The following is a 22,870-nucleotide window of genomic DNA, read 5'->3' on the forward strand; positions in this document are numbered from 1 at the left end:
AAAAAAAAAACTGACTCGAGAACAACGTTACTCGCTTGGGACGAGAATAAAGATCGGAACGTTCTCTCTCCTCTCTCTCTCTCTCCGTCTCTATCTCTCTCTCTCTCTCTCTCGTGATTTCGCACCGAAGAGAAGAGCCCACTTACCTTTCGTCAATAAACAGGTTATTTGACCAAAGGAAAAAACTGAAAGGTTTTTCAATTAAAAAGTTCCTTTAAAATAGTATTTAAAACATTTAAGCTTTGAAAGAAGAATGAACAAAACGTCAGAATCGTTTTACTCTTTCTGCAAAGTGAAACCGTGATACTCTCTCTCTCTATCGTAACGATAGAGCGCGAACTGCGTAGAATAAATAAACTAAACGTTAGTTCATCTTTGAAACAGTACGAAGACTATTCAAAGAAAATCTTTCATAAAATATCTACTAAAAAATATTCATTTAATAAGTTTTAAATCATTTGCTCTGTAAAAGTTATTTACGATTGAAAGGGCTCAACGTTGTTTAACTTCGGTTTCCAAGTTAGGACCGCCTACTCTCAGGAAAGGTCGCATATAAACAAATCATTAAAATTTATCTTGATGTTTATTATAAATGGAAAGCTAATCGAAGAGGCCTAATAAAGGCGGTTGAGATAACGGATTTTGAGCGAAGCGAAAAATCTATTTTTGGGTGAGATAGCCATGGCGTCCTGATGGAAGGTTCCTTTTTGGTAGCTTCCTTGGGTAAATAACTACTAAGATATTCCCAGAGAATTTAACCACAGGTTATCACAGAATTCTAACTTCTGGAGCGAGTATCCTAAAGGTTTCCCTTTTAAGACATCGTATATCAACAGGGGACGCATGTATTAACGCGCCACATAGCTATCCACACCCCGAACAGAGTTAATGCTTCGGTGTGTAAGGGCTGAGAATAGCTGGGAGCCGTTCCATAGCTAATCTCATTCGTGGCTACTACTGATACTTGAGACGTAAACAAACGGGCGCCATTGCTTAAATGACGTCACGTCCGTCTTTATCCTGAAGCCAGTTGCTTGCCCATCACCATGATACAGCAGAGCAGGGTGGGACCTAAAACTGGACGAAGTAGCAGGGAGGGTCCATCAGGACGCCATGGCTATCTCACCCAAAAATAGATTTTTCGCTTCGCTCAAAATCCGTTTTTTGGGCTCAAGCCATGGCGTCCTGATGGAAGAATACCAGAGAATCAATGTATCGTGGTAGATTTTCCCCTAATAGTAAGTGCCAAGGCATTGACAAATTAGCATAGTAATCTTGGTAAAGAACCGTAGGGAAGAAGCATCCTGCCCCCCTTGGCAGTGAAGTTCCCACGGGCCATGCCGATGTCAAAGTGGTATTGAAGGGCTATTCATCCCGATAGAAGAACTTGAAGAACTTGGAGATGAAGCTGAATGTTTGGTATTTGTATAGGAACATTCTGAAAAGCAGACCAGTGGTGGTTGGGCACTGTATGTTGAGAAGGGTGATTCATCTCCAGGGTATGAAGAGTAAGTATTCGTATTGGAACATTACATAATCAGAGTGAATATAAATTAAGAGTTAGTATCTTAATTTCTCCATAACCATAAGGAAAAGGGGATAATAAAACTATGACAGGTATGTATTTCATAGTAAGTAGGAGCTGATTGAGACGCACAGGTAATAAAATAGAAATTTTATTTCACAAATGCAGAAATTAAATAAATTACAGCAATAAGTAAAGTTCATTTACAGTAATTATAATGTACATAGTAATAAAGACTTGCTCTTGAATCTGAAAAGGAATTTCAAGTTTATTAGTAGGCACTCGTTCTCGAGGAACGCAAGTCTTTGATTAAAACACATCATGCTCAGGGCATGCGGCACTTGTGTGACAACTATGACATTTCACCTGGGATAAGAACAGTTATAAAAGCACTAAGTGTTTTCGACATCACTATGTATCGCTCGAGGGTCAACATAGGCACCCGAAGAGTTAGAGTCCCAAGTAACTCACTGTTCTACGCAGAGTTAGGTGCAGGTTTCATAACACTACCTGCGGCTACCACAAAATGTTTGACTTCGTGCACTTGTTTCGCATAATGTTTAAAGAAAACGCGCGAGGACTTCCAGCCTGTGAAGTTTTTAAGGCTTTCAAAGTCCATACTCTGAAAGAAATTCAGAGATGATGCAATTTTCCTAGGATCATGACCAGCGGGTGTACTGTCAGGATCCGCTCTGCGAATGAAGTAGGTGATTTTCGCTCTTAATTGTTTCAGTGACAGGTCGCTGCCCGATGTTTCTTCTTTGAAGAGTTGGCCTCCACCAAAGTTCGAAGTTCTGCGAAGATAGACCTTGAGGTTCTCTACTGGGCATAGAGAGACATCTTCCTTCAGGGGGCATATTCTCCAGGGGCCCCATCTTTTGGTGGGTAATTCATTTTTGGCGAGAAATGTCGGATCAGGGGAGAGGGTAACGTCTCCTGTATCGGTAAACAGGATGTGTCCGTCTTCTCTTGATAATGCCACTATTTCGCTGACTCGAGCTCCCGAAGCAAGAGCAAAGAGAAATATAACTTTCTGAGTCAGATCCTTGAGAGGGCATGAATCATTATCCAAGTTGGAGGCGAAATGGAGCACCTTGTCTAGTGACCAGGAGATCGGTTTCGGTGGGGGTGCTGGGCGTAGGCGAGCACATGCTTTCGGTAGTTTGTTGAAGATGTCGCTGGACAGATCAATTTGGAAAGCATATAGAATTGGTCTGGTCAAGGCCGATTTGCAGGTTGAAATCGTATTGGCTGCTAATCCCTGTCCATGAAGGTGAATAAAGAAGGACATGCAGAAATCAATCGTGATTTCTTTAGGATTTTTTGTCTTGACGAAGGAGACCCATTTCCTCCAGGATGATTCGTATTGCCGTCTTGTGGATTCGGTCTTGTATTCCTCTAGGAAGTCCAGACTTTTCTTCGAGATCCCAAACCTCTTCTTTGCGGCTAGGGAGAGAAAATCATGAGATGAAGGTCCTTGATTTTCGATGATGAAGCGAAGACAGTCGACTTCTGTACTTGTTGGGAGAGAACTGGGCCCGGGAGAGGGATCAGCTTGGGCTGCAGCTCCAGGACCAGGGGGTACCAGTTGCTCCGGGGCCACTTGGGAGCCACTAGGGCCGCTGTCTCTTTGAAGGTTCTCAGTTTGGAGAGGACTTTCAACAGAAGGTTGGTGGGAGGGAACAGGTAGATCTTGGACCATCTGTTCCAGTCCAGTGACATGGCATCCACTGCTTCTGCCTTGGGGTCCTCGTACGGGGCCACATACCGAGGAAGTTGATTGTTGTCGCTCGTTGCAAAGAGATCTATCTGAAGTTCTGGGACTTGGTGAGAGATGAAGGAGAACGATCTTGCGTCTAGAGACCATTCCGACTCTATCGGGTTTGTCCGAGATAGAGCATCCGCTGTCACGTTGCGGAATCCTTGTAGGTGAACTGCAGACAGGTGCCACTTCTTCTTCTCTGCCAGACGGAAGATTGGGAGGAGCACCTGATTTATCTGGGGCGATCTTGAGCCTTGGCAATTGAGACAACGAACTACCACCGAGTTGTCTAGGGTTAGACGAATGTGGATCGAGGGCGGCGGGGATAACTTCTTCAGAGTTAGAAGGACCGCCATGGCCTCCAAGATGTTTATATGGAATGTCTTGAACAGGGGAGACCAGGTGCCTTGAGCCTGTTTTTGGTGGGAGTGACCTCCCCAACCCTCCAGCGAAGCGTCCGTGTGGATGTTGAGTGATGGAGGAGGGTGTTGGAGAGGAATGGACCTTTTCAGGGCCTTTGCTTCTGACCACGGCTTTAGGAGAAGTCGAAGTCTGTTTGGAAGCCGTCTCTTGAGGTCTCTTCGAGCGATGGATGCAGAACGTCTCCAGACTCCCGCGGCATCCTTTAGCTGTGCACGAAGCACTGGGTTTGTTACTGAGGCGAACTGTAGAGAGCCTAGAACTCGTTCCTGCTGGCGTCTTGAAATTCGTTTGGATTTCAGCAGTCGCTTGACAGACCCTGCTATTTCCTTCCTTTTCTTCTGGGGGATGGAAAGGCGGTGTGACTGAAGGTTCCATTGGATTCCCAACCACTGGAACTTCTGAGCTGGAGAGTGGCGAGATTTCTTCTCGTTGATCTTGAATCCCAGGTGTTCTAGGTACTGGGTGACTTTGTTGCAAGATTTTACACAATCTTCGGGCGATGGAGCCCAGACTAGCCAGTCGTCGAGGTAGGCCATCACCTGGACGTTTCGGAGGCGGAGCTGTTGTACTATGGCGTCCGCCAGCTTTGTGAAGATCCGAGGGGCCACGTTGAGGTCGAAGGGCATGGCCCGGAAGGCGTAGCTTTTCCTTTGGAGTCGAAATCCTAGGTAGGAGGAAGCGTGATGGTTCATTGGAACGTGCCAGTAGGCATCCGCCAGGTCTATGGAGACCGTGTAGGAACCTCGAGGCAGAAGGGTCCTTATTTGTTGAAGAGTCAGCATCTTGAACTTGTCGTTCGCTATGAACTTGTTGAGGGGGGATAAGTCCAGAATGACTCTGAGTTTGTCGGAGTCTTTCTTGGGGACACAAAACAGTCTCCCTTGGAACCTGGTGGACTTTACCTTCCTTATCACCTTCTTGTTCAAGAGATCTAGGACATATTCTTCCAGAAGGGGGGTTGATTGTTGGAAGAATTGCTGGAAGGTTGGGGGTGGTTGAGTCCAACTCCAGCCTAGACCCTTCTTGACGATGCTGTGTGCCCAGGGATCGAAGGTCCAACGATCCTGGAATTGGCGGAGTCTTCCTCCCACCGGAACCACTTCATTGCTTCTGGTGTCCCGAGGGCTTGCTGCCTCGGCCGCTAGCTCCCTTTCCTCCTCTGCCTCTGGAGGGACGGCGAGATGCGTCTCTGCTTGCACCTCTGTTTGAGCCTCTACCTTTGGGACGAAAGGTAGTTGTCTGTTGCTCGAAAGCAGGGGTGAAGACCGGTGACTGTGACAACACTGGTTGGGTGACCAATTGAAAGGTCTGTTGTGGCTGAGCTGCCACTTGGGAGGTAGCGGGTCCCGGAAACTGACGTCTTTGTTGACGTTGCTGGGGTTTCTGTTTTAGGGATTTCCTCTTAGGTTGAGGTCCGTCGTCCTGAGAGGGTTTCCTTTTTCTTGACATGCCCCACTTGTGGAGAAGGTTCCTATTCTCCGTGGCGGCTTTGTCGGTGATTTCCTTCACAAGGTCAGAAGGAAAGAGGTGTTTACCCCAGATGTTGGAGGAGATCAGCCTCCGGGGTTCGTGTTTCACAGTGGCACCTGCGAACACGAATTCACTACAGGCTCTCCGAGCCTTCATGAAGTGGTATAAGTCCTTCATCACGGTTGTCATGTGGGATTTGGAGAGTACCATGTAGTGGTCTGGTACTCTGGTGTCACAGGCCATAATTTCAAGTTGGACTTGGTGAGACATAGATGCTGCGAGCCTCTCCTTCGTATCTTATTCCCGACGAAGGAGGTGATCGTTGAGCTTAGGGAGGTCTTCGTTAAACTGACGTCCGGCGACGTCAGGATCTAGCTTTCCCACGACGAAAGTATGCTGGATATCCTTCCAGTGTCGAGCGTCAGGGGGAGTGACTATGGAGAAGGGTCTGCACTCCTCCAGTGCAGGGCAGGCTTTCCCCTCTTCCACAGCTTTAAGGCACGCAGTGAAGGCCTTTTCCAAGAATGGAAGTACCGCATTTTCAGGTGCGACATAAATAGGGTGCTTCTTGCTCAGGGCCGGAAGCTTAGAGCAGGTAAAACCCCTACTCTTGAATGTGTTGGCTAGCATAGCCTGGGCCTTCGCGAGATCGAACACTATCTCTTCCTTCGGTTCGGTCTCATCCTTAGAGGCAGGTTCAGAACGAAGTCGGATGTAACAGTCCGGGTAGGCCTCAAAGTTTGGGAAGAACTCCACGTCTTCCAAAGGGACCGTGCCGATCTTGTTGCTGATAAAGATCCTGCCGGTCGCGATAACCATATGCTCAGCATACCTCCACGGGTTGGCATGTGAGCAAGCGGGGAGATCCTTAACCGAAATCCTCTTCAGTTCTCTGGATCCCATCATGGACCTGATGAACTCCTGATTCTCCTTTAACCTGTCGTCCATGACGGCTCTGATCAACCGGATCATTTCTTGAGTGGAAGAAGAGGGATCCGGGGTCGTGGAGGTAGACGGGATAGATACTTCCGTCGGTGTAGGAGTAGGAGCGGAGATGGAAGGAAGAGCGACCTCTTGCTCCGACTCGGCGTATTCCACCTGGTCTTCGTCATCTTCAGCTCCTTGAGCCATAAGAGTCTTCTCCGTGTCTTCCGAGACATCCGACATATGTTCGTCGTCTTCAGAATCCAGGCGGCACTCGTGCATGGACTGAGCCATGACAACATCAGGTTCCACTGTAATTTGGACAGTGGGAATCACATCCTTGGGTACCACTGAATCAGGGGAGGCCTTAGGGAACAAGAGTGACCTCATTTCTTCAGTGGCCAGGTACGGTCCGGTGGCATTCTTCTGGAAGCCACGCACCCACTTGCGTAACTTCTCCCGAGAAGTGTCCCTGACCTCCGCTGAGGGAGGGTTATGGAAGGCATCAACTAGTTGAGCCTGGCAGACCGTACAATTCAGTGGGTCCCAGAATTTCAGATCCCCTTTCTTGTTAGCACAAGGGGCGTGAGTCCTGCAAGCCGTATGCCCGTAGAAGTGCGGGCGTTTCACAGCGCAGAAGTCGAAGTCACACTTCATCTGCTCCTCCTGTGGAAGAAAGAGAAAATGAGTATGGGGGAGTCATAAGAATGGTTCTTAAGCTAAGTTAAGATTAATCATTAATATTAACTTAAAGAAAGGGTGTGATGCATAGAGATTGAAGTAGTAAAGAAAACATACTCCATGCATCTCGCCCGTCTGGCTACCGCAAGCTTTATCCCTGGGTAATCCGAGATGGCCGAAGGCACAGGATAGTATTCCCTGAAATTCCACAGGGCAATGGAATTCCATGGAAAACCAAGGATAAGTTTGGGACTGAGATCACTCGGTCCCAATTTAGGGAGCTAACAGGTCCCTTAGGGTAACTGCTTCCGGCAACCAGCCGCGCTAAGATGCACGCAGCATGCTGGAATATTGAAGAATGCAAAGGAACAGCATGATTACTAATAGAACAGTACCAAGGCACTGATCTAAAGAGTGTAAACAGGCTATCTGTTTGCAGTGTAGGGCTATCAGTATACAAGTGATAGCTAGGAGAAGGGGGTGCAAGTATCCTTTACGCCTCCGGGAGGTTCCGGCACGCCGGAGGCCGCTCCAGCAGAGTTTCTGGCATTAGGACAGACAAAATGTAAGTCAAGAGTAAAGCCAGGGTGGCGGCCGCCGGCACAACGGCGGAACGCCGGCAGAGGAGCGGCGGCTCCGGCGGTCGGAGGATGCCGGATTGGTGACTGGGATAAGGATGGTTATAGCTGAACCAGGTTGCCGGCAGTGAATGCCGGAACCCCGGTGGCCGACCGGCAGGCGGACGGTGAAGCTAGGAGGAAGGAGGAAGGCCGTCGGCGGTCGACAGTCCCCCGGCAAGCGGAGGGGCTGGCGGCATGAGGGTAGGGGAGAGTCACCAAGGTAGGAGGCAGGTATCGCCGACAGTGGAGGCGGCAAGGGACCGGCACCCGGATAGTGAGAGAGACAGGGGGAGGGATGTAAGAAGTCCAGTCATGGAATCCAGACATCCCCCCCTGAGAGGGTGTACCCATGATAGAGGCAGGCTCTATCACCCAGGAGCCGGGGTCGCAGAGGACCGGGAGCTAGGGTAGCCCAAGGGAGGGCTAGGGGACACCCAAGAGGGGAGAGACCTCCACATGCAGAACGCATCCAGTGGCTAACCCCATAGGACACTATGAAGGGTATATGTACCAGAGCGGACTGCACAAGGAAGCTCAAGGTAGCCCTATCACTCCGCCCTAAGGAGGAGTTGTAGGACGGGACAGATGGGTATAGACTAACCTAAGTGTAGGCTAGGCTATACAAGAGATAGGTGGGGAGGGGAGAAGAGAAGAGTCTTCCAAGGAAGGGGTTCTGTACCAGAGAGGCCACTAGGGAAAGGGAGGACACTCCCTAACCTAAGATAAGGCCGCCAGGCTGAAACGGTGCATGGGTACAGTTTCAGCAGGGGACAGAGTAACCTTCCAAAACCTAACCTAGAACAGGGCTAGGAGCCCTGAACTAGGAAGGATAGAAGACATATCGCTATGGCAGGACAGTCATAGACTATTCCTAGCCATAGAGGAAGGGCTAGCCTAACCTCACTCTCGGACGCAACCCTAAGGGGGGTTCATTCCCTTAGGGAGGACTGAGAGGCGATGAATACTCCATTAGACACTTGATCCCCTTACTCAGAAAGGGAATCAAGGCTAAACAGAGGGAGTGCCAAGGCAGGGGATGAAGGAAGCATATAGGGGTCCTACAAGTAGGTTAGGTTAGGAAGGGACACTAACTAACCTATCCCCTATATGGTCCCTGAAGGCGAAAAAACACTTGCATCACGGTCGAAAGTATTGTAAAATAATGCCACTATCTTCATAACTTAGCCTAGGATCACTAATAAAATCATGCATGAACACTTATATACAGGCGCTCTGGCCTGGGGGCTATAGTAGCCGACTGGTATGAGGTCAATCGATGACCGATAAAAAGCGTCGAAACACGATCTAAAAGTTCCTAGCTATGAAGACTAAATAAACTAATGTAATCGATTAGTAAATAAGGCCGGAAGCGTTGTTGTGGCTAACTAAATAAGGCATGCATAACAACAACGATGCCATAAAATGGCGGGTCCGGTAGAGGCACAGCTCTGCCACAAAACAGCAATTATCTCGGAAAGTAATATTTACTTTACGGTCAGAGCTTAACTAAACAATACTGGAACCTTGTACTCAACTTTCCAGAAGAAGGCGAGGCTGAAGGTAGCGACATTACGTAGATGCAAAGCGATAAGTGAAGCACAGGGAAAATCCGTCTAAGTAGGGCGAGCTACTGAACAAAGGATGGATAAAGACGGACGTGACGTCATTTAAGCAATGGCGCCCGTTTGTTTACGTCTCGAGTATCAGTAGTAGCCACGAATGAGATTAGCTATGGAACGGCTCCCAGCTATTCTCAGCCCTTACACACCGAAGCATTAACTCTGTTCGGGGTGTGGATAGCTATGTGGCGCGTTAATACATGCGTCCCCTGTTGATATACGATGTCTTAAAAGGGAAACCTTTAGGATACTCGCTCCAGAAGTTAGAATTCTGTGATAACCTGTGGTTAAATTCTCTGGGAATATCTTAGTAGTTATTTACCCAAGGAAGCTACCAAAAAGGAACCTTCCATCAGGACGCCATGGCTTGAGCCCAAAAATAAAATATATAGAGGAAAATCTATAATTAATTCATAACGTGATAAGATAATTGCTAAAAGCCTAAAACACACTTCCGTACTAAGGGAAGGGTCGGCCATTTAAAAGTCAAAGAAAGTCCAAAAAACAATCCAAAGTCATCAAAAATTAAATCTATCCAAAAACGAGTTCAAGATTTAAGTTGAAGATAAAACACCTGCACTGCGAAAGCTCAAACCAAAAGGAAGTACTTCACCAAATATGTTGAGAAAACTCCAGGTTATACAGCGAGTATTGATACGTCTTGTCGTTAAGGCCGACAGAGAAAAAATTGGGTCTGTTTACATGTATATGCGGTATCTGGCCGATAGTTGGCGCTGGTGGGCACACCCGCAGCCTTCATAGCGATCGCTCGCGAGTTTTTGTGTGTGTTTTCTGTCGAGCCGCTGGAGCAGCAGCTATTATATATTCACCGGCTAAGTTAAATATTTAAAAGTTAAGTTTAGATTTTAATGACCTTTAACATTCTTTTGCATATACACAAGATTAAGTATTGAAGATGTTCTTATAATAATCTTAGGACTTCACGAGAATGTTTAATAGATAACACTTATTTTGTAAAGCGTGAATATATTTTCTGTATAATTGTAATTCATATTTTTGAATTAGATAGCCTTGGCCACTACTGCAGTATGATACAACTTAGTTCGTGTTAGAGGTTAAATCTTGTACTAACTGTGATTGAAGTACTGTTAAGGAGAACTTCTATGTTTATGAAAAGTTTTGTAAAACTTCTTTTGACATAAGTCTGGATATGATATTCCAGCTTCAAAGGGCTTTCTGAATACAGTTGAGGAAGTACCATTGCTGTGTTAGTTAAGATCAAGGGCAGGGTTGAGTTGTTATTACTTGCAGAATAAGTATTTTTATTCTTATTTTTAAAAGTTTAATTGCATTTGTAATGCATTAGGTTAATAATTTTGGGATTTATTCAGGTAGCTTGGTTGCATATAAGTTTGAAATTCCCGAGCAAATATTTACAGCCATTGATATTATGGTGGTTAGAAATAAACAAAATAATTTGCAAGTTAGAAGTGATTATAGGTAAATCTATTTTTGAGAGTTTATAAGGGATTTTAAGCCCATTTCTTTTAGCGAGATGCAGGTAATGAGATCAAAAGAAATTGAACTTTGTTTTCTAAGTAGATACTGTATCGTGAGTCAAACCTTAGATAGATTGACAGTATCTAGTTGAGGAGATAATAAAGCAGGTTATGTAATTAAGAAGGCATTACGGAGTAACAATATTTAATAGTTTTAAAATGTTTTTAACTTGATAACTGTTCTGAAATTTAGGCAAGGGAACAATGTATTAATAGTTAAATTATTGTATTTTTTCCTTATTTTTGTGTTGAGTTAATTATCATAAGTAGGATTCCTCATATATCCAGACCTATGTCAAAACGAAGTCCGTCTTGTAACGTTGAAACATTAATTGTATTCTGTAACCTTGTGACAATACTGTATTCTTTAATCTCTTCCAGGTGTAGATTGTACTGTATACTATTCTGAGATACTGTAATAAAGACCTTTAGGCCCATCAACAGGGGCTGATTTCATAAGTGCAGTGGCCCTGCCTCCTTGCCACCAGAAGCCGTATATAGAAGCTACAACAGTCCCTGTCTCCTGTGATGAGTTTGGTGACGTATTCTCAATGGTGAGGCTTGAAATTGTATGACAACTTCTTGTTTACTGGAAGCAGTGTGTCACTGGGTTATTATCTTCCAGTCGGTTAAAGTTTACTAAATAGGTATCTTGAACATTTGATATTTTAGTCTAGAAATATGAAACTGCTGTCATAATTTTTTCATCTTATTGAGGGAGTTACTGTATGCCACAGAACCAAAAATAGCCTGTCACTAGAGTTCTTAAGAAAAATCCTGATTCATTGTAGCTTAATGAATAATCTGATTTTTAAAGTTCCAATCAGTTTTCTTTTAGAATTATGACTAAAGAACAAATGAATTTAAAGTTTTCGAGTTCTTAAAGTGACCTAAGATGACTTTGGACACTACAGTTTGATGTTCCAATTGAACATAGATTTGCCATTCAAAATGATTCCTAATTCCATTATAGCTGATGGAAAAGATTTCTGTACCTGGAGTATTGTTCCAAACATGAGTGCAGTTGTTAGATGATTTTACCCTGGGTGTGAAAAGTTTCGTCTTCTTCAGATATTTTATACAGGCCATTCAGTTTTGTGTAACGTAATTCTTATAGTAACTGTATTACTTGATAAGTCAATTTTATAAGAATAAAATCCTCAGAAAGCTTAAGAAAAAGTCGTAGATCTTACACAGGCTTTGAAAGTAAAAAATTTGTAAAACAGAATACTTTCTGCTGTGTTGGATGCATAATTTGCCAAAATTTTATTAATTTTAATTATGATATTTTCTGGTAATTGTCTGCCCTTGTATTTATGATTACATCTTAGATTATATGGGAATATATCTCTATGTCTTGAAATTTATATCTAATAATTTGATTTGAAGAAGAACAATTTAGTGTAAACTTAATTAGTCTTTAGAAGCTGGGAGTGTTAGATTTCTTTTGTGTGAGGTTAGTAGTAAAGTAAATTGTAATTAAATCTTTTCATCTTTATAATCATTAAATGTCACTGAATGTGAATGCAGTCATTCATTGTTGGGCTTTTTTAGTTTCATTTGTAACTTGTCCCATGATGGACTTGGCAGAGTTTCAGTATTTTTCTTTATATTCGGGATGCCAATAGCTTTTTAGAGAGGGGACCGGCATCACCTTTTACATGTTCCAAGATTAGATGCGTGTTATGTTTCTCGAATGCTTCGTTGACCGAGGAGAAGTGCAACATGCACATTGCTGCGTCATTTTTGGCCCAAATATGGTGCGGTAACCTATCATTATTTAAATCTTTACATATTTTGTTATTCCCTGTACCAAAAGATAGAGCTAATGGCCTTGTCAGATTCCTGTGCCAAAGTGATCGTATTTAGTAGAACAAGTTTAGTTGTGTTCTAGAGAGTTGAACATTGCCCTAATATATTGCCAACTATGTCATGCATACTTGATATGCTGTGGTCATTAATACATACTGTATTGAGCTATTTTGTTAACAGGACTTGATTTGGATGTGTCTCTCATTCGTAATTTTAGGCTTGAATCACAGGCAGAAGGCATAGCTTCTTTTTTATTTTGGTCTTCAATATTCTTTGGCTTTACGTGGTCCTGTTTGGCTCTACTTCAGTATTGGTCAAAGCGCACACTTATATTTGAAGCTTAGATCTGTAAAGCTATCATTTTATGTAGATTTTGTTACACCAAATCTATTAAGATTGACAATTGCCTTTCTTGATTAAGCACTGGTGTTTTTGGAGAATCTACTGTTCCTTTGTTGTGCTACCTTGGGTCCTCTTGGTGACCACTGAGGTAGTGGCAGTAGGTGAGTCAGCATATGAAGCTTCATTTGTGGTGGAAAACAGGGCTATGGCACCCTAGTAGTACCAACCAAACTCGGCTGAGTGCCTCGTCGGGCAAAGAGGAATGATGAGAAAAAAATCCTTTTTTGTTTCTATTTTGTGTCGGCTACCTTCTAAAATAGATTGAAGTGACATGGTAGATAGTTAGACTTTGGAGTCCTGGAAGGTCAAGATATTTGAACGAAAACTGTTCAAACTGTTATCATGAAGCATGTTAGATAATCTCATTGTTTCTTACACTATTTTAGTGGAAATCTTTGTAATCGCTTTACACATTTCAGCTGGTTTCTAAGCTGAGAAAGTTGATGGTTAACAGACTTTGCTAAATGTGTCAAACAAAGATTAGTTTCATACTCTTACTTTCTCATATTTCATATAAAAAAAATCATGTACACAAAAATCATAAAAACTTATTGTTTTATGAAAAAAGAATGTACTGTACAGAGAGTTTGTCAAAACTGAAAGCTTGATGCTGAAAGTTTTTATTTAGGAATATTGCATGAAACTTGATGATGGATATTCATTACTTTCTTGTTATCCTGTGATGCACACTTACAGTAATAGGTTTTACCTGGATTTTCATGTTTGAAAACTATTGCATTTTAAAATGAAGTCCAATTTCAATGAACATATTATTGCAAGAAAAGTCATTAGAATATTTCTATGAAATAGAAATACTGTGTCAATATCCGGGAATCGTAAATGTTCGGACTAAGGTTTGAGACCCACTGAAGCTTGGTGGGAGCCTATAGGTCTACCTACTGAGTCATCAGCAGCAATTAGGTAGCCCTCACTGGTCTTAGCTTGCATGGAGAGTGGCCTTGGCTGATGACCATATGTATATGTTGTCAGTCTCAAGGGCATTGTTACTGTCCCTTGCCTCTGCTGTTTATAAGCAATCTTGAAACTTGCAGAAGTCATCTGTCAACTTTGTTACAAAAACCACAGTAACATCTTGTTTTGACTAAAGATTTCATCTCCACCATAAGCTGTTCAAAAGTCTTTGATCGAGAAATTTAAGATTTCTACTTTCTTTGAGAGATTTTAGATGTGTTATACAGTACTTGAACTAATGTGCAGTACATATCAGGAGATAGTTTGCATTAGGGAAGAGTAATGAATAATTTGACTGTTCGTTTTAAAAATTATCAGAGCTCGAGACAATTTTCTTTTTTAAATGTAAGGAATTTTGTTGAGTTTTGTTTTTAGTCTACAAGATTTTTCCGGATGAAGCTTTTTCATATTGGCTACAGTACATCCAAGGTTTCAGTTAAGCTGAGACACATTGAAAGCTCAGTACTGAATGACATTGGAGAAGTTACTGTACACATTTTAGAGTTATATTATTGGCTGAAAGTCTCTAGTTGTAGACTGCTAAGTTTATTTCTCCATTGAGATCTTTTAGATAACTGCTTTGGGAAATACTTTATAGTTTAGATTTTCACATTGAATCTGAGTTCTGCCATGGAAATTCTAATTAATTAATTTAACTGTTCAGAAGCTCATTTGAAGCCATATTGTCTTTGGTGATCCAGAAATATTCTGTATTTTTCTTTTTGGATGAAAGATTTAAAAAATACTTGTCATTGTCAATCCTTTTCCAATGTTATACTCAAGCAATTGAATTCATTCTAGATTTTTTTCCCAGTCTGAGGATGTTTCGAGATTACTTTCTTCCTGGCTCAAAGAATTTAATTAATGCTTGTCCAAAATCTATTCCACTCAGGTCTTGTGTGATATGTTGATTTTTTTTCTGATGGATTTAAATACGGCCAAAATTGAGCTTCTTTTGCACAAAAACTTGTAGATTAACTTTTCCTTATTCAAAAGGTTGGTTTGACGCTTGCTTTTGATAAATCTATTATAGATTTCATTCTATCTTCCCTAAGGAATACGTATGCTTATTGCAATTTTAAGTCTGATTCGAGTATCTTTTCCTGAGGATCTAAAAGATTCAGTTTTCCCAAGAATGACATAAGTTTACATGGAATAAGAAGCTAAATGCATCCTGTTTGCTCTCTAATAAAAACAGCTTCTGTGAGTATGATACTTGGTCTAGGTATCATGGTATTTTGAAGCTCTTCTTTAATTGTTCATTTCAACTGTTTTGAGTCAATTGTTTCTCGTTGATCTTTGTTCGGATGATGCATTCGATAGCTAATTTTGATGTATATTTTTCTTTGTACGTTGCTCTTTCTGTCAGTATTTGTTTTGAGCCCTATTCTCTTTAGCTGCATGCCTAAATATTGGGCTACTTTTGTTGTAGTGAGGATATTCTCCTGAGACCTTTCAGTTTTTCCTGAGATTGTACTGTTTTAGAGACTTGGTGAAAACAGTTCTTTATTATTGCTCTTTTTGTAATTATTTTCATATTTCCTTGGGAGGAAGTTTCTCCATTAAAGAAGTCAAAGAAATTATCTATTCTGTTGTGTTCAGTATCTTGATGAAAAGAATACTGCTTTCAGTGCAACTCAGAATGCAACATAGCACAAAGGCAATTGATTACTGTACTTTCAGCATTTTATTTTATTAGCTTGTCCTGAGATATGTGGACTTTCATCTTCAGCTATCAGTAAGAGGCAGTAGTCATTTTCCTTTTTTGGTTTGCAACATTTCCCTTGTGCAATCATTTTAAGGAAGGAATTCAGTTCCATAGTGCTTTTATGGAATTATTATACCTGTATCAATGCTTTTATGAACAGCTATTGATACAGTGAGTGTTGATCCATATTTCTCTTTTGAGTTCCATAGCTGACTTATGTGCACAAGGAGACTGTTAATTATTTGTTTGGCTCATTGTCTTTTATCCTCTACTTCATATTGCTTACTGCGGATATCATTAGATCTTCCCTTTTGTTGATCTGAATCAGTGTAGCACTGTCCAGTCCTTTGATTGTTGGTGTCACTAGCTATTTTCAGTATCCTGGTCACCCTTATTTTTACTAGTACACTATTTGTTCAAGAAATTTACATCAGCATTTCTGCTGTACTTAGTGTACAACTGTCATTTGCTATTGCTTTGGATTTTGAAATCTTTCATCACTTTGTATATAAGTGCAGTTTGCTAGTAATTGAGATGGACTTTGATGTCTTTTGACAGCTGGCATATTGTGGAGTTTAGGAAATTTCTCCTCAAGCACTTAGTACTTTCATACTCATGTTATTTTAGAGGGAAATACATTGAAATCACCAACTCCATTGTACATACCAATGCTCAGTGGTGGAGAATTTATAACAGTATGTTCCAGTTCAGGTTTTGTATTCTAGAAAGGACAAACAAAAATTATTTTGTCTCACTAAACACCAAAGGCATATAATAAAAAAAATTATTTCTCAATCCTTGTTGGGAGTGTAAGATGGTGTAGAACATTGTCCTTTTCACTGTGCGCTTTGTTTTGGATCATAGCTGTGATAAGATGGAACTTTGAGGTCTGGCGGAGGTAGTGTTCTGCACTCTATGACATACTTATTGTTTCCAAGTTCAACAAGCATTTTTTGCAAGCAAGCTAACTCACTTGGAATGTCCCTTCTTATGAAATGTGGTCTAAGGATTTACCCTTCTCTAAATGATCGCAATTTTGCTTTTTTATTATTACAAGTCTTAGATTTGAATCTGGATTTGTAATATCCAATTAGGGTTGACTATGATGTTAGTCCCTGCTCAGTTGAGGTCAGGATTTCTTAAGTGTTGGAATCCCATTGTGCTTTCATTTTCTTGGTGTTGATTGTCTAAATCCAAAGTACATGTCATTGTATGCTGTCTTTAACTGGGTTTTGTAGACATTGTGAATAGCTTTATTTGCCTCGTGTGGATTGTTTAATCATTGTCATTGTAGGAAAATGATTAACAATGATCCAAGCAATTGCTTTAGCAGAAATTGATCCCAAATATATTGATAATGCCCTTGTTCTCTTTATTTCTTTGAGGAAGAAACTTATTGTATCCTTAGAGTAAAGTACTCTAGTTCAGCTGTTTGAGGAGCTGATCCAGTGGTCATAGAAATTTGTATAGTTCATGAGTTTCCAGTAGCATAGCTAGTGCATTTCAGTGCAATGATTCTTAGATAGAAAATTGCCTGGATGAGTTTCGTGAACTTCTTAGTCTTCCATTTGAATTTCACGGGTCTCACGCTTATTGGCAAGTGATAAACTTGTGTCGTTCTCCAGTGATTCTCATGAGGTTCTCCACTTAGCTTTTCTCTATTTATTTTGCTTCTAAGAAAGCTCCTTTATGGCCACTCAAGTATTGTCTTTCTCATTGAGCAATGAAGTGCATTTGATATCAGTTTTTGCTCTGACAGTAATTCCCAAGTACTTGAGGTTTTACATGTTCTGTGAGGTATCACGTCAGTATGATACCATTTCAGTAATTTCAGTTTGAATACCGTTTCTTAGGTTTTGTTGACACAGAATGAGCTCTGATTAGCCTAGTACATTTATCCTCAATTTAAGAAAGGTATTTGTATTATAACCTAATCATCTTTGACATCTGCTTTGTATGAATGACATGGCCTCCAATGGGGAAATAAGAGTAGCTATATTTTCCCTTTAGTTTGCTTGAGAGGAAATTGCTGAGGATGCCTCTTTTTGTTGCACATGTTAAAAAGAAATCTGTTCTTGATTATTCTGGCAATATTATTTCACATCGACTAGTCTGTTGGTTTTTCTTTTGGTTATTGGCATTTTATGTGTAAGTTTATCTAATTGTGACAAGCCTAGAAAAAATTCTGGTTTCGATTCCAACAGTTTACTCAAATCAGAAAGATTCTTGTTTGTTGGAGCAACTTAGTCTGTTTTTCAAAATTGATGGTGCATCAGGGTTTGCTTTTGACAGAGTCTAGGTTATTGAAATCCCTCGAAATGAAGACAGCAATCATGTTATAAGACAAATTAAGGCCAAACATTTATTAGAGACAGCCATTTGCTCGAAAGACCACAATTTAGAAGGGCACATTTCAACCATATTTTTATCTTTTGGTTCAGAATATGCAGGAAATAACTTGACTATGTAAAAACATTTAGATTTAATGTAAAGGTCAGGCAGTCACCCTCCAAGGAAAGTACTGGCAGATGCATTTTGGTATTTAAGGTTTACCTTAGTACCAATGCCATGTCTTTCAGTGCCCCCTTGAAGGGTGCGCTGCCTGTGCTAACTCGTCGGTGCAGGGGAATGCGACGTCAGTCCGATCTGGCACAGAGCTGGCTGGGGTGAAGCCGGGGTGTTGGGGTAGTACCCTGCATTTGATGTCATCCCCTTTTCCAGAGTCTTTTTTGCATTTGAGAAACATCGCACGAATTTTACCTTGGTCGTGTATTTGGTCTTGTTGCTTTCTATAAAGCTTTTTCATCCAGGTATATTGGACTGTATTTGAAATGATGACTCCTGTCCTCAGTGGTGACTTGAGACATAAAAGGGAACTATAAATGTCTGAACTTTAATGATAATTCGTTCACATTAAGGGGTTTCAATGGGAATTTTTTAGTCTTGTTTCTTTGCATTTAATAAATGATGGCATTGATAAGTTTATACTTTAATGTCAGTTATAACGTAAGATACAAGTTTAAATATTAAAGTTTCTTTGGGGGTTTTAAATGTTACATTACCAACAACTCAAGTTTAATTAAGATAACAGCTGAAATTGTTCTTATTCTGACCAAATTAAAGATATATATCCGCTTGAAAAGTAATAGAAATACTTTGATATAATCCAAATAATCTTAAATCCAGGGAGACATTTGCTAGACATTAAATGTGTTTAAAGATTAATTTGTACTTTGACAAATGTTGCTTTTACGCAGTTTAAGATATTCTGCTTAATAAAATAGTTTTGCTCCCAAAGATGTGTGGAAGAGTTATGGCTAATATTTCTGCTTTCTGAAGGTTCTAGTTTTGTAAACTGGACTTAGATTATAGACTATGCAGTATATTATAGTGTTAAGATATGTTAACAAAATTGAATTGCCTGTGAAGTGTCTTATAAAGAGTTAACTATTAAGTCCATGGTAAAATTATCTAAGCACTGTACTCATTTTTAGAACTACACACTCTGGGTATGGTTAACCAGGATTACCTTTGATTGGCAAAGTTCTTCATATGGTATATGAAACTGTAATGTCCAATATGTTCTTAGATCACTGCAAGAAATTAAGAACCTTACTTCCATTTGTTGCTTTAGATAAGTCATGATTTTAAAAGTCAACCAACTCTAAATGGAACTTTAATAACATAAGTTATGAGTTTCAGATTTTTCCTTTAAGATTTTGTGTTCAGATATTTTTGGTACTGTGGTATACTGGAACACTTTGAATTGCTTCTAAGTGTTCTCTCAATAAGATAAAAAATTGTCCGCAGAAGCAGTTTCTAGTTATAATATTCCTAGACTTTAATCATCATTTGTTATAATTGATACCCATTTCCTTAAATGTTAACCAACTGGGAGATGTACCAGCGATAGTCTGCTTCCAGTAAACAAGGAGTTGCCGTACAATTTCAACTTCTCCATTCAGAGGAATGAAATGATGTCACCGTACTCATCACAGGAGACGTTACGGGACTCTTTGACTTCTATATAAGGTTCTCTGGTATGCTGGGAAGCAGCTATTGCCAGGAAATGCAATTCTGAGGTCAGCCCCTTATTTGGGGGGGACACTAATATGTTGGGAAAAAAAAAATAAATTTTAATTTTTTATTATTTTGTTATAATTTTCCTTAGTATTTTTATGGGAAATAAAAGTTTCTTGTTCTAAATTTTTCTTTTATTGTTTTCCTTAATTTTTTTATACATAGAAATTGGAGATTCTTTCAAAGTTCATTTTTACAACATAAGCATAAGGTTTTTTACTTAGTACAATATTACATAAATTTCATGATATATGTATCTTGCATTTCTATTTTAATTGCCAAAACTTTAGTGCTAATAGATTTATACTCAACTTTATTGGTTAAATAACTGACTTACAGTAACAACTGCATTGGTTAGAAGGTATCTCGCTTTGCATTTTTATTTCCGAGTGTTTAAAGGTTCATTACAAGAATAATTTGTATCACTGTACACTTATGTATCATGCATTTGAGTTAATAGTCCACCAAATTTAGCAATTGTGGTCAAAAGTTTTGGATGTGAAATGGTTTTTGCACAACTGACTTGAGAGATCTAGTCAATGACCCACAAAGACGACCATAAGAATCCTTGGGATTCATAAGTACTTTTGTGGGACTTCAACTAATCTCTCCAGTCAGCTGTACAAATAATAAAAATTAAAACATGCTTTTACATCTGAAACTTTGACCAGAATTGCTAAAATAATGTGGTCTAATAACTCAAATGTATGATACGTGGTGTACAGTGATGCAAATTAGTCTTGTAATGAAATGTAAACACTTGGAAATAAAAATGCAAACCGAGATACCTTCTAACCAATGCAGTTATTACCATAAGCCAGATATTTAACCAATAAAGTTAAGTATAAATCTATCCACACAAAAGTTTTGGCAATTAAAATAGAAACAAAATTAGTCTAAGAACTATTACACAAATATTTCACTGGATTTTATCTTGATAAGAAATCTCTTCTGACTTTGGCAACATTCAAAGTTGAATAAACAAAATCAATCTAAAGAAATTTTACAATAAATATTTTACTGGATTTTAGCCTGATTAAAATTGGTTATGACTTTGGCAACAGATTTGGCACCATTTAAAAGTGGACAAGCATAATTAGCCTAAAGAAATTTTACGTAAATATTTCTATGACGAAGAAAAGGGAGCAATAAAGATAGATAATAAATATAAACTTGGCTTAAGGATGTAAATTGATTCTCTATTAAAGCAAGACTGTAAATAAGCTAAATGAAAGTACAACACCTCAAAATCATAAAATCTCAAACTACTGTACAAAGACAGATTACATATTGACATTATTATGCAAATTGCACTAATTAATCAGTAGAACTCAGCAAAAGATGACTATTTTCTTACGTGGTACAGCAAATTATATAGCAATACAAGAGAACCACAAAGCAACCAATACAGCTATTTTCCAATACAATACCAAGAGGAGACATCCACCTTTTTGTTCATTTGTTTGATGTCGGCTAACACCCAAAATTGGGGGAAGTGCCTTGGTTCATGTATGTATACATTAAAAACCTAAGCAATAATTTTGCTGGTAATTTCTCAGGTAAATAACAACTGAAAAGAAAAATAGTAACTGTGTTATTGTAACAACAAATTTTTCAAAACTAGGAGAGAACTTAAAAAGTTTTAAAAATTTTCTTGAATTTTTCAAAAGTTTTTTATTTAAAAAAGTTTGAAGTACTATGATTCTGCAACTTTTGGCCAAGGTAACAATTAAAATTATAACAATTAAAATTATTTCCAAGACAGACAATTTAAAAAAGAAAAGAAACAGGAAATTGGGAGCAAAAACCATTAAATACTGATTCCAAAAAAGGAAAAAGACCCATTCCATGCTTACAAGGTCTATCAACATTTCTAGGCACAAGGAGGAGGCAGAGACTAGCCACTTAAAATGACACAGGAAAGACAGTGGCGTGAAAACGCGGCCCTATACATCTCTTGGGCTAAAACAGAAACTGGACAGCTATTTACACAGACCCGAAAGGGATCATGATGAAAGTAAGAAAACATAGAAACTGCGATGACCAAAATAGCGTTGCTATGCAGGACCTTCAGAACAATCTTATCCGATAAGCATAAGGCAAAGGGTGAAAGGTCCTCTCCCCAAGCGGTAACCATCTAAAACTTGAATATTGAGGGAAACTTTATACAATATCAATCTCTTGAATGACAGAAGATTGGGAAAAAAGGTGAGAACTGTTAAGATTTGACAGTAGAGGGAAATAGGGCACCAGTTTCATAGTGCATTTTACGGCAGTTTTAAAAATATGTTTCATGACTGAGTAGCACAAAAAATTATAATGCTGTCATTAAAATTCCAAAAGATATTCTTACTGTACCTAGTATAAAGGGCACCAAAGAATTATTGTTGAAATCTGCAATATTATCCCAACCTGTAAATTGACACGTCAGCAAAGGACCCTGCATGGAGGGCATGATTCAAATGGAAACGAGAACACTATACCAACTAGATTCAATATAATGGCCTTTCAGTGAGATTACGATATACAGTATATGCAAAAGCAACAATAAAAAGTCTATGAAAAATATAAATCAGGAACATGCAATAAAATATCAAGTAATACAGTATTACAAGTAAAACGTCAGACAGAACCAAGTAGAAATGAAAAGTGATGAGCAGCTAAAGATTAAAAATTTAAGGTAACTTGTATTTTTCCTAACCATAAAAAAGCCTGACACTTTTAATAGAAGCATGAGAATCAACCCACCTAAGCAGCTGTTAAACTTTAACAAGGTAAACATAGCCGTTTACTGGATGGAAAGTATGCCGCCACTCGATAGGCAGCTCAGCCTTCACTTTGACCTAGTGTCTGCAGGTGGTTGAGAGGGCTGTGCAACTCGAAGGTGTAACAAACCATCAATTTTTAATAGGAGACTTATCCTGAGGAGAGGGAAGTTCTTAAGACCAAAACTGGCTTGGCGAACCCACCTAGATACTCTGGACTTTGTGTGCCCTCACTCTCGAGGGTCCAGTGCCTTGCACCTCCAAAGAGTGGTATGAACGTCTGATAGTTTTTAAAAGCCAGAAGGAAACAGTGATTTTGGAGATAATTCTCTTAAGCTTATGATTCAGAGCTATGAAATATTCTCTTTTGATTTAGCATCTCAACGCCCTCACAGGACAGTAGCAGATAGTCTCGACTGCTAAAATCCCATATTGACAGGTCATCTGTTCTCATCACAAACTGTGAGGCATATAGAGAAGGAAACCTTCCAACCTTCACAATGATCAATGGCATGTGAGTGCTGTGTAATTATCAGACTTACTTCAACAAGGCTAACACATTCAGGTATCCCCACCATAAATACATA

At 40.0% G+C, this 22,870-nt stretch overlaps 1 long non-coding RNA gene across 1 annotated transcript in view; it reads right to left on the reverse strand.

The window, feature by feature from the left end:
- Window positions 1-19,674: 19,674 nt before the first annotated feature.
- Window positions 19,675-22,870, reverse strand: part of LOC137642377 (uncharacterized) — a 50,808-nt gene continuing 47,612 nt past the window's right edge. Inside the window, exon 3 of the long non-coding RNA XR_011044761.1 lies at window positions 19,675-21,088. This is a non-coding gene — a long non-coding RNA (uncharacterized lncRNA). The remainder of the gene's footprint in view (window positions 21,089-22,870) is intronic.

The sequence above is a fragment of the Palaemon carinicauda genome, chromosome 6 (genome assembly GCF_036898095.1).
Source record: "Palaemon carinicauda isolate YSFRI2023 chromosome 6, ASM3689809v2, whole genome shotgun sequence".
Classification (NCBI taxonomy): Eukaryota; Metazoa; Arthropoda; class Malacostraca; order Decapoda; family Palaemonidae; genus Palaemon; species Palaemon carinicauda.